This window comes from Schistocerca gregaria, unplaced genomic scaffold (genome assembly GCF_023897955.1).
Source record: "Schistocerca gregaria isolate iqSchGreg1 unplaced genomic scaffold, iqSchGreg1.2 ptg000066l, whole genome shotgun sequence".
NCBI lineage: Eukaryota > Metazoa > Arthropoda > Insecta > Orthoptera > Acrididae > Schistocerca > Schistocerca gregaria.
Genome location: NW_026061707.1, coordinates 15,002,643 through 15,015,903, shown reverse-complemented (window position 1 = coordinate 15,015,903; position 13,261 = coordinate 15,002,643). Strand labels below are relative to the sequence as shown.

The 13,261-nt window shown below is 26.3% G+C and overlaps 1 long non-coding RNA gene across 1 annotated transcript in view; it reads right to left on the bottom strand.

Moving 5' to 3' along the window:
* Positions 1–1,111: 1,111 nt before the first annotated feature.
* Positions 1,112–13,261, bottom strand: part of LOC126301328 (uncharacterized) — a 52,011-nt gene continuing 39,861 nt past the window's right edge. The window contains exon 2 of the long non-coding RNA XR_007553042.1: positions 1,112–1,262. This is a non-coding gene — a long non-coding RNA (uncharacterized LOC126301328). The remainder of the gene's footprint in view (positions 1,263–13,261) is intronic.

The following is a 13,261-nucleotide window of genomic DNA, read 5'->3' as shown; positions in this document are numbered from 1 at the left end:
TAAGGAATAAAGTTAATTAGCTTAGGAAAAGCATATGTTTTGAAAACATAAAATTAGAAGTTTAACTCTTCTATTAACTTTTCTCAAAAAATTTCACTAAACAAATGAGATAAATAAAATCTTTAAACCAACAAAGAAAATAAAAAAAATTCAAAGATAAAGGTAAAAAACTTTTTCAAGCTAAGTACATTAATTTATCATAACGGAACAAGTGGTAATGTTCCACGAACCCAAATAAAACCAAAAGATGTAATAGCAAGCTTAATAAAAAATATAAAAGAATAAAAATCACCACCCAAAAAAATTAAAGCCAATAACATTCTTATGAAGACAATTCTAGTATATTCAGCTAAAAATATTAAAGTAAAACCACCCGCACCATACTCAATATTAAATCCTGAAACTAACTCAGATTCCCCTTCAGCAAAATCAAAAGGAGTACGATTAGTTTCAGCTAAGCAAGAAGCAAAACAAGCTAAAGCTAAAGGAAAAGAAATAATAATAAATCAACAATAAAGCTGATAGTTTATAAAATCAAACATATTAAAACTACCAATTAAAATAATTAAAGACAATAAAATTAAAGCTAAACTAACTTCATAAGAAATTGTTTGAGCAACAGAACGAAGAGAACCTAATAATGAATAATTTGAATTAGAAGATCAACCAGCAATTATAACAGTATAAACACCTAATCTAGTACAACATAAAAAAAATAAAAATCCATAAGAAAAAGAACACATATAAGTTAAATAAGGAAAAATTACTCAAACGGCTAAAGAAATCATTAAATTAAAAACAGGGGAAAAATAATAAAGTAGGTAATTAGATATAATAGGAATTGGCTGCTCCTTACAAATTAACTTAATAGCATCTCTAAATGGCTGAGGAATTCCAACAAAACCTACCTTATTTGGACCCTTTCGAATCTGAATATAACCTAAAACCTTATGCTCTAATAAAGTTAAAAAGGCAACACTAATTAAAACACAAATAACCAATAAAAGAAAATTCAAAATAAATATAAATAAATCATAAAGTATCAATACTATTTGTAGAAAAAATCTACATAAATGAATTCTAAATTCAACACATTAATCTGTCAAAATAGTAAATAAATTAATATTAATCAATATAACAAAAAATATTTTAACCATATGGTCCTTTCGTACTAATATGGATTAACAATCTTAGGATAGAAACCGACCTGGCTCACGCCGGTCTGAACTCAGATCATGTAAGAATTTAAAGGTCGAACAGCCCTAATCATTGGGCTCCTGCACCAAAAATTTTTCTTAATCCAACATCGAGGTCGCAATCTGCTTTGTCGATATGAGCTCTCAAAAACAATTACGCTGTTATCCCTAAGGTAACTTAATCTTATGATCATAAATTATGGATCAAAATAACAAACATAAATAAATGATACAATAATGAAGAGTTTATCTATTCTTCATGTCACCCCAACAAAACATCATCATTAAATATAGAAAGACAAACAAAAAACTATATAAAAGTAAAATGTCAAGCTCTATAGGGTCTTCTCGTCCTAAAGAAGAATTTAAGCCTTTTGACTCAAAAGTTAAATTCAAAAATTTATTAAGAGACAGTTGATTTCTCGTCAAGCCATTCATTCCAGCCACTAATTAAGAGACTAATGATTATGCTACCTTTGCACGGTCAAAATACCGCGGCTCTTTAAAAATACGCTCAGTGAGCAGGCCAGACCTCAAAATATAAACAAGAGGACATGTTTTTGATAAACAGGCGGAAATCAATTTTGCCTAGTTCCTTATAATAAGTTCACAAGGTAAAAATTTCATACAAATAAATATACTAATTCTATCATTATTACAAAAATTTTAAAATTAAATTAATCATCTTAATAAAAAACCTAAAATATTTATAAAATCAAAATAAAAAATAATGAACTAAAACGTAATCTTAAAGATAGCTGGTTTAAAGCTTACTATTATATTTCTATAAAATAAATTATAGGTTATTAACTTCAAAGCTTATCCCTTAAAGAATAAATAAGTTAATATTTTTACTTAAAAAATTAAATAAAAACAAATAACTTTAAAAAATTAAATTTTTTCTTAAGAAACTAGATATCTTGGGAAACGATTAACATCTCATTTCTATAAATAATTTAATAATAATTATGATACATTAACTATAAATTATTTATAAATCAACCCAAATCGAGACAAGTAAAATAAATACTAAAATTTTGATAAACCCTGATACAAAAGGTACAATAAATAAAATCTACTTAAAAAAATTTAAAATAATATTTCATAAAACACTTACATTACCAATAAACTATAATTTAAAAAATCAATTCTTTAAAATATACTAAGACAAAAATACAATTAAATTATTTATATTAAATAATTAAATAAACAAAAAATTAATATAATGAAATAAATAATCAAGATATCCTGATTTGCACAGAAAAAATTTCAGTGTAAATGAAACACTTTACTAATAAGTTATATCTTGAAACTCTTCCTAGATACACTTTCCAGTACATCTACTATGTTACGACTTATCTCATCTAAATTGAAGCTACTTTAAAATAAAATAGAATAATCAATAATGAGAGCGACGGGCGATGTGTACACATCTCAGAGCCAATATCAGTTAAATTAAATAAATTAAATTACTATCAAATCCACCTTCATTAACAGTATTTCACTATCAAATCCGTTATAAACAAAAATCTATTGTAACCCACCTCCTCTTAACTATAAGCTGCACCTTGACCTGAAATATTTTATAATTATAAATCTTGAGAATTATAACTCTAAAAAGATTCTCTGATAACGGAGATATACAAACAAATAAATTAAGTAGAGTAAATCGTGTATTATCAATCATGGGTTAGGTTCCTCTGAATGGAATGAGATACCGCCAAATTCTTTGGGTTTAAAGACCTTAACTAATAGTACCCTGGTAAATATAATTAACATTTAAAATAAAAGGGTATCTAATCCTAGTTTATTATTTAAATTTCACAGATTCATAAAAAGGGCCACAAATATATTTTAACATTTCACCTTACAAATTTATATTTCAACCCTAATAATATAAACAACTGTTTTAACCAATAATATTCACTTGTATCAATCGTATAACCGCGGCTGCTGGCACGAATTATGCCGATACTAAATCAATTGCTAAATCCAAAATCACTTGATAATTAAATCAAATTACTGCAAAAAGAACATTTAGTCTAACAAAACTTACATATAATACAAAGAGAAAGTGAATAAACAAGCAAGAATAAAACTTTTAAAAATAAAAAATAAGAAAATTTTAAATATATTAATTCAGGAAAAAATAAAAGAATCAAATATTTAAAGAAAAAAAAGAAAAAAACCACAAACATTAACAAAAAAAAAAGAAACGCCCCTATGTATGACCACAACAACTTCTCTATTATATATAATTAAAGATTAATATGGAACATGTATAGCAATAAATGTATTATATTCTTTCTTATTTAATCTTTCTTTTCACTAATAAATAAAGAAAGATTAAATAATATAATAAATATATGATTAGTATGGTTAATTCATCCAAATAATATAAATCTTAGCCATATAGGTAGGGCAATTGCAAATGTTAATGCTAAATGTCTTGTTCTAGTAAAAATATAAGGGAATAATCCTATGAAATTGTTAAATAATATTATAATAAAAATTGAGATGAAAATGAATGTTGTTCCATTAAATGATTTTGGTCCTAGAAGTGTTTTAAATTCATTATGTAAGGTTAAATTTAGTTTATTTCAGATAATGTTAATTCGTGATGGTGTAAGACAAAATAGTGATGGGATTAATAATAGTCCTAGAAATGTTCTAGTTCAATTTAATGATAAATTAAAGATGTTAGTTGATGGGTCAAATGTTGAGAATAGATTTGTTATCATTTTCAATTTAAGTTTTTTAATTCAATTGTTCCTTTTTCTGCTCTTTTAATAAGGTTAGGTTTAAATGAGAAGAAGTTTATTTGATTAAACAAGATTAATGTAGCTGAAAATATAATGAATAGTGAGAATCATATAAGAGGGGATATTTGAGGGATTTGGATATAATTTCCCCATCAGAAGTAGTCGTTAATTTACTATTATTTGGTTTAAGAGACCATTACTTACTTTCAGTCATCTGATGAATTTCAAGGTGTACTAATTTTTTTTAGTTACTTTAGATTGACACTCTAATGTTATTTATTTTAACTAACTCCTTAAATTAACTTAGATAATCACTTAATAAATAAATTTACTGAAGTTCTTTCAATTACAATTGGTATAAATCTGTGGTTTGCTCCACAGATTTCTGAGCATTGTCCAAAGAATAATCCAGGTCGATTTATTGTGAATGTTCCTTGATTTAACAGACCTGGCGTTGCATCAATTTTAACCCCTAATGCAGAAACTGCTCATGAGTGTAGAACATCTGATGCTCTTGTTAATACTCGTACTTCTGTATTTATTGGTAGGATTGTTCGGTTATCTACATCTAGTAGTCGGAATCCATCATTTTCTAGGTCTTGTTCTGGTGTTATATAAGTGTCAAATTCTACGTCTATGAAGTCTGAATATTCATATCTTCAATATCATTGTCGTCCAATGGTTTTAATTGTAATTATTGCATCTACTGAATCATCAAGTAAATATAATAGTCGTAATGATGGAAGGGCAATAAAAATTAATGTAATTGCTGGTAAAGCTGTTCAGATTGTTTCAATTAAATGTCCATGAAGTATATTACGGTTAGTATAGGCAATAAATAATATATAACTTAGGGCATAACCTACAATTACTGTAATTAATAATAATACGACCATAGTATGATCATGAAAGAATGATAATTGCTCCATTAATGGTGAAGCTCCATCTTGAAGAGATACATTTGATCATGTTGCCATTAATAAATATTTTCTAAGAAAAGGTCAAACCTTTATTTGTAGAGCTTAAATCTACTGCACTAATCTGCCATATTAGAATCTAGAGAGTAATGGTAATTCTGAGTAACTATGTTCTGCAGGAGGGTCATTTTGTAGTCATTCTGTTGATCTTCTTATGTTAGCTCTAAATATAATTGCTCGGTTTGTAATCATTCTTTCTCATATAATTACAATGAAATAATGATTCCTACAATAGAAATTGTAGACCCAATTCTTGATACTACGTTTCATGATGTATATGCGTCTGGGTAGTCAGAGTATCGTCGAGGTATTCCTGCTAATCCTAGGAAGTGTTGAGGAAAGAATGTTAAATTTACTCCAATGAATATAATTGTAAATTGGATTTTTAATCTTGTATTATTTATAGTTAATCCTGTAAATAGTGGATATCATTGAATGACACCTCCTATAATTGCAAATACTGCTCCTATAGATAATACATAATGAAAGTGGGCTACTACATAATATGTATCATGTAATACAATATCAAGTGATGAATTTGCTAATACTAATCCTGTTAATCCACCAATTGTAAATAGGAAAATAAATCCTAGAGCTCATAATAATGGTGGATTGAACTTGAATTTAGTTCCATATAATGTAGCTAATCATCTAAATACCTTAATTCCTGTAGGTACAGCAATAATTATTGTTGCTGATGTAAAATATGCTCGTGTGTCAACATCCATTCCTACTGTAAATATATGATGTGCTCATACAATAAATCCTATTAGTCCAATTGATAGTATAGCATAAATTATACCTAATGTTCCAAATGATTCAATTTTTCCTCTTTCTTGACATACAATATGTGAAATAATTCCGAACCCCGGTAGAATTAAAATATAAACTTCTGGGTGTCCAAAGAATCAAAATAGATGTTGATATAGAATTGGGTCACCCCCTCCTGCAGGGTCAAAGAATGATGTTTTTAAATTTCGATCTGTTAATAATATAGTAATAGCTCCTGCTAAAACTGGAAGTGAAAGAAGGAGAAGTAATGCTGTAATAGCTACAGATCATACAAATAAAGGTGTTTGATCTAAAGTTATACTTTCTGATCGTATATTAATTGCTGTTGTAATGAAATTCACTGCACCAAGAATAGATGATACACCTGCTAAGTGCAGTGAAAAAATAGCTAGATCTACAGATGCACCCCCGTGTGCAATAGCTCCTGCTAGAGGAGGGTAAACTGTTCATCCTGTACCAGCACCATTATCTACTATAGAAGATGTAAGAAGAAGGGTTAGTGAAGGTGGTAGTAATCAAAAACTTATATTATTTATTCGTGGAAATGCTATATCTGGTGCACCAATTATTAGTGGAACAAGTCAATTACCAAATCCACCAATTATAATAGGTATTACTATAAAGAAAATTATTACGAATGCGTGAGCTGTAATAATAACATTATAAATCTGGTCATCCCCAATTAGAGATCCGGGTTGGCCAAGTTCAGCACGAATAAGTATTCTTATTGATGTTCCTACTATTCCTGCTCATGCACCAAATATGAAGTATAAAGTACCAATGTCCTTATGGTTTGTTGAGAATAATCATTTTTGCGGTAAGATGGCTGAATTTTAGGTGGTAGATTGTAAATCTACTTATGAGATGTTTTCTCTCTTATCATATTTAGGTCTTATATTCAATTATGATTCTAGACTGCAATTCTAGAGGTGTAAAATTTTACTAAGGCCTAAAAGATTATTCTTTTAATTATAACTTTGAAGGTTATTAGTTTGATTAACTTAAGTCCTTAGTATAATGAAATTAAGGTTGATGTTGAAATCAATCCTATTGTTGAAATTATTACTGTTATAGGAAGAATGATTCTTGATTTTTGGGACTTTATCTTTATAGATCACGAATTTTCTGTGTATGATATAATTAGAGCTGAGAATCTAATACGTATATAGTAGTAGAGTGTAATTGTAGTTAATACAACTATAATAGTTATAATAGTTGTTATATTGTTTTCTATTAATGATTGTATTACAATTCATTTTGGTAAGAATCCAAGGAATGGTGGTAGTCCACCTAAAGATAATAAAGATAAGAATATTATGAATTTAATTTCGGTTTTTATATTTCTGGCTGAATAAATTTGATTTATGAAAAATAAATTTATTTGCTTAAATAATATAACTATAATTAATCTTAATAGTGAGTAAATAATGAAGTATAGTTCTCAGATGTTTTCTCTGACTGTTAATGATCTAATTATTCAACCTAGATGTCTGATTGATGAATATGCTAAAAGTTAACGTAAGGATGTTTGATTTAAACCTCCTATTGTCGATGCTATTGCTTGGACAATAAAATATTTAATTGATGATTCATTTATTATTATATTTTTTTTTCTTGTTAGGAGCGGAATAAATGAAAGTAAGTTGATCTCAAGTCCTATTCAAACCCCAAATCAGGAATTTGATGAAATGGACAGGATCGTTCCTATCATTAATGTTGATAGGAAGAGAAGTTTTGTAGAGTTGTTGGTCATTAAAAAGGAGAGGATTGATACCTCTATAAATGGGGTATGAACCCATTAGCTTGTTTAGCTTACCTTTTTACATTAAGGTGTATGATGCACGTTAGTTTTTGATACTAAAGGTGGTAGTTTAATTCTATCTTATGTAATTTTAATGAAGGTAATTTTATTTACTTTATTTACCCTATCAAGGTAACCCTTTAATCAGGCACTTCATTTATTTAATATATAAATCGAAAGTTTTTTTTGAAATTCTTTTATGTATTATTTTGTTTAATTAGGATTAATTTATCCTGCTCATTTTATTTTTTTATATATATATATATAATAAATAATTTATATTAAAATATTACATTTAATTGAAATTAAAGTATTATAAGTTCATCTTACCATTATCAATTGATTATTTTAATGCAATTATTTACCTAGGATTATAGCTACTTATGTTTTTAGCTTAAAATAGGTTATTATAATATAATATATATAATAATATGTAATTTAATATTTAATATTATTATAATTGGATATAATAAATAAAATTATTAATTTAAATATAAAATATTATAATTAATATAAATAATTATATTAATTATAATAATATAATTATGTAAATTATCTATAATTAGATTATTTAACTAATATATATGAAAGTTAACTTAATATAAAAAAAAGAATTCATATTAATAACATATTATATTAAATTACATACTTGTATAAAATATATTTATTATATTATTTAATCTTTCTTTATTTATTAGTGAAAAGAAAGATTAAATAAGAAAGAATATAATACATTTATTGCTATACATGTTCCATATTAATCTTTAATTATATATAATAGAGAAGTTGTTGTGGTCATACATAGGGGCGTTTCTTTTTTTTTTTGTTAATGTTTGTGGTTTTTTTCTTTTCTTTTCTTTAAATATTTGAATCTTTTATTTTTTCCTGAATTAATAGATTTAAAATTTTCTTATTTTTTATTTTTAAAAGTTTTATTCTTGCTTGTTTATTCACTTTTTCTTTGTATTATATGTAAGTTTTGTTAGACTAAATGTTCTTTTTGCAGTAATTTGATTTAATTATCAAGTGATTTTGGATTTAGCAATTGATTTAGTATCGGCATAATTCGTGCCAGCAGCCGCGGTTATACGATTGATACAAGTGAATATTATTGGTTAAAACAGTTGTTTATATTATTAGGGTTGAAATATAAATTTGTAAGGTGAAATGTTAAAATTTATTTGTGGCCCTTTTTATGAATCTGTGAAATTTAAATAATAAACTAGGATTAGATACCCTATTATTTTAAATGTTAATTATATTTACCAGGGTACTATTAGTTTAGGTCTTTAAACCCAAAGAATTTGGCGGTATCTCATTCCATTCAGAGGAACCTACCCCATGATTGATAATACACGACTTACTCTATTTAATTTATTTGTTTGTATATCTCCGTTATCAGAGAATCTTTTTAGAGTTATAATTCTCAAGATTTATAATTATAAAATATTTCAGGTCAAGGTGCAGCTTATAGTGAAGAGGAGGTGGGTTACAATAGATTTTTGTTTATAACGGATTTGATAGTGAATTACTGTTAATGAAGGTGGATTTGATAGTAATTTAATTTATTTAATTTAACTGATATTGGCTCTGAGATGTGTACACATCGCCCGTCGCTCTCATTATTGATTATTCTATTTTATTTTAAAGTAGCTTCAATTTAGATGAGATAAGTCGTAACATAGTAGATGTACTGGAAAGTGTATCTAGGAAGAGTTTCAAGATATAACTTATTAGTAAAGTGTTTCATTTACACTGAAAATTTTTCTGTGCAAATCAGGATATCTTGATTATTTGTTTTATTATATTTATTTTTTGTTTATTTAATTATTTAATATAAATAATTTTATTGTATTTTTGTCTTAGTATATTTTATAGAATTGATTTTTTAAATTATAGTTTATTGGTAATGTAAGTGTTTTATGAAATATTATTTTAAATTTTTTTAAGTAGATTTTATTTATTGTACCTTTTGTATCAGGGTTTATCAAAATTTTAGTATTTATTTTACTTGTCTCGATTTGGGTTGATTTATAAATAATTTATAGTTAATGTATCATAATTATTATTAAATTATTTATAGAAATGAGATGTTAATCGTTTCCCAAGATATCTAGTTTCTTAAGAAAAAATTTAATTTTTTAAAGTTATTTGTTTTTATTTAATTTTTTAAGTAAAAATATTAACTTATTTATTCTTTAAGGGATAAGCTTTGAAGTTAATAACCTATAATTTATTTTATAGAAATATAATAGTAAGCTTTAAACCAGCTATCTTTAAGATTACGTTTTAGTTCATTATTTTTTATTTTGATTTTATAAATATTTTAGGTTTTTTATTAAGATGATTAATTTAATTTTAAAATTTTTGTAATAATGATAGAATTAGTATATTTATTTGTATGAAATTTTTACCTTGTGAACTTATTATAAGGAACTAGGCAAAATTGATTTCCGCCTGTTTATCAAAAACATGTCCTCTTGTTTATATTTTGAGGTCTGGCCTGCTCACTGAGCGTATTTTTAAAGAGCCGCGGTATTTTGACCTTGCAAAGGTAGCATAATCATTAGTCTCTTAATTAGTGGCTGGAATGAATGGCTTGACGAGAAATCAACTGTCTCTTAATAAATTTTTTAATTTAACTTTTGAGTCAAAAGGCTTAAATTCTTCTTTAGGACGAGAAGACCCTATAGAGCTTGACATTTTACTTTTATATAGTTTTTTGTTTGTCTTTCTATATTTAATGATGATGTTTTGTTGGGGTGACATGAAGAATAGATAAACTCTTCATTATTATATCATTTATTTATGTTTGTTATTTTGATCCATAATTTATGATCATAAGATTAAGTTACCTTAGGGATAACAGCGTAATTGTTTTTGAGAGCTCATATCGACAAAGCAGATTGCGACCTCGATGTTGGATTAAGAAAAATTTTGGGTGCAGGAGCCCAATGATTAGGTCTGTTCGACCTTTAAATTCTTACATGATCTGAGTTCAGACCGGCGTGAGCCAGGTCGGTTTCTATCCTAAGATTGTTAATCCATATTAGTACAAAAGGACCATATGGTTAAAATATTTTTTGTTATATTGATTAATATTAATTTATTTACTATTTTGACAGATTAATGTGTTGAATTTAGAATTCATTTATGTAGATTTTTTCTACAAATAGTATTGATACTTTATGATTTATTTATATTTATTTTGAATTTTCTTTTATTGGTTATTTGTGTTTTAATTAGTGTTGCCTTTTTAACTTTATTAGAGCGTAAGGTTTTAGGTTATATTCAGATTCGAAAGGGTCCAAATAAGGTAGGTTTTGTTGGAATTCCTCAGCCATTTAGAGATGCTATTAAGTTAATTTGTAAGGAGCAGCCAATTCCTATTATATCTAATTACCTACTTTATTATTTTTCCCTGTTTTTAATTTAATGATTTCTTTAGCCGTTTGAGTAATTTTTCCTTATTTAACTTATATGTGTTCTTTTTCTTATGGATTTTTATTTTTTTTATGTTGTACTAGATTAGGTGTTTATACTGTTATAATTGCTGGTTGATCTTCTAATTCAAATTATTCATTATTAGGTTCTCTTCGTTCTGTTGCTCAAACAATTTCTTATGAAGTTAGATTAGCTTTAATTTTATTGTCTTTAATTATTTTAATTGGTAGTTTTAATATGTTTGATTTTATAAACTATCAGCTTTATTGTTGATTTATTATTATTTCTTTTCCTTTAGCTTTAGCTTGTTTTGCTTCTTGCTTAGCTGAAACTAATCGTACTCCTTTTGATTATGCTGAAGGGCAATCTGAGTTAGTTTCAGGATTTAATATTGAGTATGGTGCGGGTGGTTTTACTTTAATTTTTTTAGCTGAATATACTAGAATTGTCTTCATAAGAATGTTATTGGCTTTAATTTTTTTGGGCGGTGATTTTTATTCTTTTATATTTTTTATTGAGCTTGCTATTATATCTTTTGGTTTTATTTGGATTCGTGGAACATTACCACGGTTCCGTTATGATAAATTAATGTACTTAGCTTGAAAAAGTTTTTTACCTTTATCTTTGAATTTTTTTATTTTCTTTGTTGGTTTAAAGATTTTATTTATCTCATTTGTTTAGTGAAATTTTTTGAGAAAAGTTAATAGAAGAGTTAAACTTCTAATTTTACGTTTTCAAAACATATGCTTTTCCTAAGCTAATTAACTTTATTCCTTAATTAATTTATCTCATGCGTTTGCGACATGGACATTAATTAAGAAACATGTGAAGTAAATAATTGTTAAGATTTGACCTGTTATAATATAAGGTTCTTCAACAGGTCGTTTACCAATTCACGTTAGTAAGCATACAACAACTACTATAATTCAGAATAAAATTTGATTAATAGGGTAAAATTGAATGCCTCGGAATGGTGTTTTATTATAAAATGGTAAAATTATTAAGATTCTAATTGATAAAAATAATGCAATAACACCTCCTAACTTATTAGGGATAGATCGTAGAATTGCATATGCAAATAGGAAATATCATTCTGGTTGAATGTGAACTGGTGTTACTAATGGGTTGGCAGGTACAAAGTTATCTGGATCTCCTAATAGGTAAGGATTAATTAAACATAGTATAATTAATAATGATGTTATTATTACAAATGTAATAGAATCCTTAAAGGTAAAGTATGGATGGAATGGAATTTTTTCAATATCTCCATTTAGTCCAAGAGGATTATTAGATCCTGTTTGGTGAAGAAAAAATAAATGAATTGCTGCTATAGCAGCAATAATAAATGGTAATACAAAATGGAATGTGAAGAATCGATTTAATGTTGCATTATCAACAGCGAATCCTCCTCATACTCATTGGACTAAATCTGTTCCTAAGTATGGGATTGCTGATAATAAATTAGTAATTACTGTTGCACCTCAAAAAGATATTTGGCCTCAGGGTAAGACATATCCTATAAATGCAGTTGCTATAACTAAAAATAAAATCACTGTACCAATTATTCAGGTATGTATATATATATAAGATCCATAGTAAATTCCCCGTCCTACATGTAAGTAAATACAAATAAAAAATATAGATGCTCCATTTGCGTGTAAGGTTCGGATAATTCAACCATTATTTACGTCTCGGCAGATGTGTACTACACTACTGAATGCTATTTCAATATTTGATGTATAATGTATAGCTAAAAATAGTCCAGTTACGATTTGAATTACCAAACATAACCCTAATAGGGATCCAAAATTTCATCAAAATGAAATATTTGTTGGGGCAGGTAAGTCAATTAAAGAGTTATTAATAATTTTAATTAAAGGATGTCTTAATCGTAAGGGTTTATTCATTAGTAATTATCTTATTTTACGAATAGGTCCCTGATTAAAATTGGTGATTTTAACAACTGCTAGTAGTGCTAAAAATAAATAAATTATTATTATTATTGTAATAATGAATGTTGGTCTATTATATAATTTTTCTAAAGATATTGTTATTTCTTGATAATTGATTGAATTATCAATATTTATAGTTTCGGTGTTTTTGAAAAAGTCTATAAATATAGATATATCTAGAATAATTAATATTAATATGATAAATACTCACATTATTAATGTAATAATTATAGTGATTGATTTAGGCTGAAATATTTCGTTTGATGCAATTCTTGTAATGTAAATAAATAATACTAGTATACCACCAAGAATTGTTAAAAATAAAATATATGATAAT